Source organism: Leucoraja erinacea, unplaced genomic scaffold (genome assembly GCF_028641065.1).
Source record: "Leucoraja erinacea ecotype New England unplaced genomic scaffold, Leri_hhj_1 Leri_432S, whole genome shotgun sequence".
NCBI lineage: Eukaryota > Metazoa > Chordata > Chondrichthyes > Rajiformes > Rajidae > Leucoraja > Leucoraja erinaceus.
Genome location: NW_026576333.1, coordinates 50,189 through 57,452, shown reverse-complemented (window position 1 = coordinate 57,452; position 7,264 = coordinate 50,189).

Below are 7,264 nucleotides of genomic sequence, written 5' to 3'. Positions count from 1 at the left end.
CACAATACATGTCAACAAAGAACATCCACCACAGTGACTCCTCCACATTCCTCACTGGGATGGAACGGAAGTCAAGTGGTCAAGTCACTTTTATTTACATGGCACATTTAAAAAAACAACTCTCGTTGGCCAAAGTGCTTTACATTGGTATAAGAATAGTATAACAAACAACAGAGGTTCATAGATTAAATACAAGCATCACTACATACGTATAGTTTGTTTAAGAAGGAACTGCAGATGCAGGAAAATCCAAGGTACACAAAAATGCTGGAGAAACTCAGCGGGTGCAGCAACATCTATGGAGCGAAGGAAATAGGCAACGTTTCAGGCCAAAACCCTTCTTCAGACCTTTCAAAAATTGCTGGAGAAACTCAGCGGGTGCAGCAGCATCTATGGAGCGAAGGAAATAGGAAACGTTGCCTATTTCCTTCACGATTTCGGGCCTGAAATTGCCTATTTCCTTCAGGGTTTCAGCCCGAAACGTTGCCTATTGCTTCGCTCCATAGATGCTGCTGCACCCACTGAGTTTCTCCAGCATTTTTGTCTACCAACTACATACATATAGTCCTCACTCAGAGGACGTCAAGAAAGGCTTGGGAGTAGAGATGAGTTTTAAGTTTTGACTTAAAGGAGTCGATGGAGAGGGCAGTCCAGATAGGAAGATGGATGCTGTTCCACGGTCTAGGAGCTGCAACCGCAAAGGCGCGGTCGGTCGCCCCTGAGCTTATGCCTAGACCGCGGGATGTTCAGCAACCCCAAGTCGGCCGATCTGAGGGACCTGGAGGTGGTGTGGTGGGTGAGCAGACTTTTGATGCAGGACGGGGGCAAGCCCATTAAGGGCTTTGTAGACATAGAGGAGGATCTTGAAATTTATTCTGAACCGCGCAGGGCGCCAGTGGAGAGAGTTTTGCCAGGATCGGGGTGATGTGGTCCCTTTTTCGGGTGCCCGTCAGGAGTCTCGCACACTGTGGCGTTTTGAACCAGTTGCAAGCGGGACAGGGAAGATTGGCTGATGCCAGTGTAGAGGGTGTTGCAGTAATCTAGGCGGGAGGAGATAAATGTGTGGACGATCTTTTTGAGGTCGTCAAACTGGAGGAACTGTTTTATTTTAGATTATATTAGATTAGATTTTATTTGTTGTCATTTGAACCCGGAAATTCAAACCAAATTTGGTTTCTGCGGGCATACAAACAAGAAGAAGAACCAAGACACAACACAATCTACACAAACATCCATCACAGCGAACCTCCTCCTCACTGTGATGGAAGGCAAAGTCTTATCTTTCCCCTGCACTCCCCATTCTCCTCCCAATGTCAAAGTCAAAGCCCCCGGCGGGCGATGGTAAATAAGTCCCGCGGCCATTAAAGCCACGCCAGGCGATGCAAGGCCACGCTCCGGGTCTTGATGTTGGAGCCCCCGGCGGGCGCTAGCAAGTCCCGCGCCGGGCGAAGAAGGTTTTCGGCCCGAAACGTTGCCTATCTCCTTCGCTCCATAGATGCTGCTGCACCCGCTGAGTTTCTCCAGCATTTTTGTCTACCTTTGTATTCACTGGAGTTTAGAAGGATGAGGGGTGGGGGGGGGGGGGGGGTTATAGAAACATATAAAATTATAAAAGGACTGGACAAGTTAGATGCAGGAAAAATGTTCCCGATGTTGGGCGAGTCCAGAACCAGGGGCCACACACAGTCTTAGAATAAAGGGGAGGCCATTTAAGACTGAGGTGAGAAGAAACTTTTTCACCCAGAGAGTTGTGAATTTGTGGAATTCCCTGCCACAGAGGGCAGTGGAGGCCAAGTCACTGGATGGATTTAAGAGCGAGTTAGATAGAGCTCTAGGGGCTGGTGGAGTCAAGGGATATGGGGAGAAGGTAGACAAAAGTGCTGGAGAAACTCAGCGGGTGCAGCAGCATCTATGGAGCGAAGGAAATAGGCAACGTTTCGGGCCAAAACCCTTCTTCAGATATGGGGAGAAGGCAAGCACGGGTTATTGATAGGGGACGATCAGCCATGATCACAATGAATGGCAGTGCTGGCTCGAAGGGCTGAATGGCCTCCGCCTGCACCTATTTTCTATGTTTCTATGATAATCTGGTAAAAATGGCTACTGTGAATAGGAACCATTGTCCAATATTTGAGAGACAACACCCATTGTTGTCATCGTGATACCAGCAACATAACTAAATCATGAGCCCTCAATCTAAGGTAAATATATTTGCTGCGCCCTCTCGAACCATTGTCTTATACTTTGCTGACTCCTTTGATAAACATTGTTGCCTTGACTGTAAAATCTGGTGACTATCATGACAAACTACCATGACTGTGACATGGAGATTAATTGCAAGTGCGGTTTTGTACTGATGTTAAGATCTTGCGAGCTTATGTTTGCAAAGGTTGCCTTTGGACCACTTCAAAGCATTTAGCTCAGAGATACAGCACGTAAACAGGCCCTTTGGCCCCACGGAGACCAGACCCACCAGCAATCCCCGCACACTAACACTATCAATAGACAATAGACAATAGTGCAGGAGAAGGCTATTCGGCCCTTCGAACCAGCAGCGCCATTCAATGTGATCATGGCTGATCATCCCCAATCAGTACCCCGTTCCTGCCTTCTTCCACAGAGAGTGGTGAGTCTGTGGAATTCTCTGCCTCAGAGGGCGGTGGAGGCCGGTTCTCTGGATACTTTCAAGAGAGAGCTAGATATGGCTCTTAAAGATAGCGGAGTCAGGGGATATGGGGAGAAGGCAGGAACGGGGTACTGATTGGGGATGATCAGCCTTGATCATATTGAATGGCGGTGCAGGCTCGAAGGGCCGAATGGCCTAATCCTGCATCTAATTTCTATGTTTCTATGTTTGTAGATGAATTGGCTTGATAAAAATGTAAAATTGTCCAAGTTGGCGATATGCAGAGTACCGCCTTGCCGACTACAAAAATTCAGAAAGTTCACCTGTAAATGCTAATACCTGACGAAATAACATTTGGCATCTTTCAGCGTCCGGAATGTGCTACCTAATACCATTGTGCCATTTAAGAATACAATTTCCCTTACATTGTATGGACATGACGTTAAAGCAGAAGTTTGCTCTTAAATCCACCTTGTCTTTCAGTAAAGTTATTGTTAAGCCTGATTGCCAAAGTGTCAGCTACTTAGGAGTGGCGCACAAATATATTTCCATACTAATTGAGGTTAGAAATCTTTGGAATAGTTTAGCCCCGGGGACTGTGGATGCTCAGCCACGGAATGAATTCAGAGCTGGGAATCAAAGATCAAGTCAAGTCAACATAGAAACATAGAAATTAGGTGCAGGAGTAGGCCATTCGGCCCTTCGAGCCTGCACCGCCATTTAATATGATCATGGCTGATCATCCAACTCAGTATCCTGTACCTGCCTTCTCTCCGTACCCCCTGATCCCTTTAGCCACTAGGGCCACATCTAACTCCCTCTAAAATATAGTCAAGTGAGTTTATTGTAATGTGTCACAGATAGGACAATGAAATTCTTGCTTTGCTTCAGCACAACAGAACATAGTAGGCATTGACTACAAAACACATGAATAAATAAACTGATAAAGTGCAAATAACAGATAATAAGTTATTAATGTTCAGAGTTTTGGCCGAGCCAGGTTTAATAGTCTGATGGCTGTGGGGAAGTAGCTATTCCTGAACCTGGTTGTTGCAGTCTTCAGGCTCCTGTACCTTCTACCTGAAGGTAGCAGGGAGATGAGTGTGTGGCCAGGGTGGTGTGGGTCTTTGATGATACGGTCAGCCTTTTTGAGGCAGCGACTGCGATAAATCCCCTCGATGGAAGGAAGGTCAGAGACGATAATGCTATAGCCTATAGCGATACGATCCTATAGCGGAGCAAGATAGACCACTCCTGCTAAATGCAATGGGCTGACGTGTAGTACGCAACGGAGCGGAACGTGGGCCTTTTTTTCATCCATTTCAGTAACCCGACCCGACTCGCAGTGTAATCAACGTTGCGGGGGGGAACAGTTTGTGTTAATAAATTATAATTCTGTAAATGAGGAGAAGATTTTTACCAAATAACTTTTATTTTTACGAGGATGTTTCCGTAACCGGCTTCCGTCTCCGCACTAGCATCTTTGCATCTTTGCTCCGCTACGGGATCTTTGGTGCAGAGATGGAAGCCGGTTATGGAAATGGGGCCGAAAATTACCCATGAATCTGCCCATGAGCGTACTACGTCTTTGTCGTCGAGTGGACTATCTTGCTCGCTGTAGGATCCACACAACCTTACGACCCGACTTCTGACTCAAGATAGATGAAAGTTTGTTTTGTTCACTGCCTTAAAAGAGACAGTCCACAGATATTTAGGGATCTAATCTAATTCCCCGTTTGGCACCTCTTTCTGAGGTCCCACAAAAACAGCTAGCGTGGGAAAGCAAGTTTTTTAAATTAAGAAAAAGGTTGGTTTGAGCAATAATTCATTGTGCAAGGAGACAGAATCCAACAATGGCTGGTCTGGACATGCCCTGGACAATTTAGGCCGAATGGCCTAATTCTACTCCGACAACTTGTGAACACTTTGAACATTTGTTCTCTGGCCTTGCTCTATCCTAAAGCACACCCCCCCCCCCTTCTCTCTTACAGCTTTATAGACAATAGGTGCAGGAGTACGCCATTCAGCCCTTCGAGCCAGCACTGCCTTGTCTACCTGCGACTCGACCTTCGAGGAAGGGTGGGCATGTGTGAGAAAGAGATAGCGTGTATGCAGGGAGAGGGAGGGAGAGAAAGAGGGGAAGGATAGAGACCCAGCCTGCTCAACCTCTCCCTGTAGCTCACATCCTCTAGTCAATAGGTGCAGGAGTAGAGGCCATTCAACCCTTCGAGCCAGCACAGCCATTCAATGTGATCATGGCTGATCATCCCCAATCAGTCCCCCGTTCCTGCCTTCTCCCCATATCCCCTCACTCTGCTATCTTTAAGAGCCCTATCTAGCTCTCTTGAAGGCATCCAGAGAACCGCCCTCTGAGGCAGAGAATTCCACAGACTCCCCACTCTCTGTGAGAAAAAGTGTTTCCTCGTCTCCTCCCCCCTCTTCCCACCACCACCACAAACTGTCTGACGAGAAGCATCGATCGCCTCTCCCTGTTCCCCATGGATGCTGCCCCACCCACACTGAGTCACACCACCATTTTGTCTCCATGTTTACAGACGATCTTAAGCCTCAAATTAGGGCTGGCCCTTGCTAAAGGAAAGCGGCATAAACACCCTGGGATTGGAGGAAATAAAGAGCAAGGAGTTGCTAGTAGAACACGCCCTTGAGAACGCAAAACGGGGAGGAGAGGCAGGTGCTGGAATCCTGCCCAGAGCTGGCAAAATACACCCTCATTCCTGACAGAGACGCGGTCTTTGATTTAGATATTGGTGGTCGTGCCTGGAACACGCTGGAGGAGGCAGATGTTTAAGAGGCTTTTTAGTTTAGTTTAGAGAAACAACGCGGAAACAGGCCCACTGGGTCCGTGCCGACCAGCGATCCCCACCCACTAATGCCCCTGTCCCACTTAGGAAACCTGAACGGAAACCTCTGGAGACTTTGCGCCCCACCCAAGGTTTCCGTGCGGTTCCCGGAGGTTTTTGTCAGTCTCCCTACCTGCTTCCACCACCTGCAACCTCCGGGAACCTTGGGTGGGGCGCAAAGTCTCCAGAGGTTTCCGTTCAGGTTTCCTAAATGGGACAGGGGCATAATAACTCTTCCTTATCTCTGTGGTTCTCTCTCCCCTGACGTTCAGCCCGAAGAAATGTCTTGACCAGAAACATCATCCAGATATATTGCCTGTCCCGCTGAGTTATTCCAGCATTTTGTGTCTTATCTTTGGTAGTTGCCTAAATGGGACAGGGGCATCACACAGAGAGTGGCGAATCTCTGGAATTCTCTGCCACAGAAGGTAGTTGAGGCCACAGTTCATTGGCTATATTTAAGAGGGAGTTAGATGTGGCCCTTGTGGCTAAAGGGATCAGGGGGTATGGAGAGAAGGCAGGTACGGGATACTGAGTTGGATGATCAGCCATGATCATATTGAATGGCGGTGCAGGCTCGAAGGGCTGAATGGCCTCCTGCACCTAATTTCTATGTTTCTACACCACACACACACACAGGGGGGTGGGGGGGGGAAACGTACAAATAGCCAGCGCCCGTAGTCGGGATGGAACTCGGGTCTCCGGCGCTGCAAGGCAGCAACTCTGCCCGCTGCACCACCGTAGATCGACACGTAGTTATGCTGGATAACTTGGCATGACATCCGTGAGAAAGGACCTGTTCCACTGCTCCTTGTCAGCCTGCCAAAGATAAACAACTCTTAACCTTAAGGCGAGGGTTCAGCTGAATCGTAAACCATGACAACACACAGCCTGCGGGCTGAAGGATTCTACCCAGCTAAGTCCTGACATGCAATTGATGTCATACAGCTCAAACACACACAGTCAGAGTTTCAGGAACTAGGAGCTTGCTGTACGCATATCAAATCATATCAATAGACAATAGACAATAGGCACAGGAGTAGGCCGTTCGGCCCTTCGAGCCTGCACCGCCATTCAATATGATCATGGCTGATCATCCAACTCAGTATCCCGTACCTGCCTTCTCTCCATACCCCCTGATCCCTGATTCTATAAGATCCCCTCTCAATCTCCTAAATTCTAGAGAGTATAAACCAAGTCTATCCAGTCTTTCTTCATAAGACAGTCCGGACATCCCAGGAATCAGTCTGGTGAACCGTCTCTGCACTCCCTCTATGGCAAGAATGTCCTTCCTCAGATTTGGAGAACAAAACTGTATGCAATACTCCAGGTGTGGTCTCACCAAGACCCTGGACAACTGCAGTAGAACCTCCCTGCTCCTATAATTCAATATGATCATCCTCAATCAGTACCCCGTTCCTGCCTTCTCCCCATATCCCCTGACTCTCTCTCGCTATCTTTAAGAGCCCTATCTAGCTCTCTCTTGAAAGAATTCTCTCCAGAGAACCGGCCTCCACCGCCCTCAGAAGCAGACAATTACACACTCACCACTCTCTGTGAGACAAAGTGTTTCCTCGTCTCCGTTCTAAATGGCTTACCCCTTACTCTTAAACTGTGTGTGTGGGGCTCCTGGTTCTGGACTCCCCCCAACATCGGGAACATGTTTCCTGCCTCCAGCGAGTCCCAGCTCAAATTGGAGGAGCAGCACCTCATATTTCGCTTGGGCAGCTTGCACCCCAGCGGTATGAACATTGACTTTCTTAACTTCAAATAACCC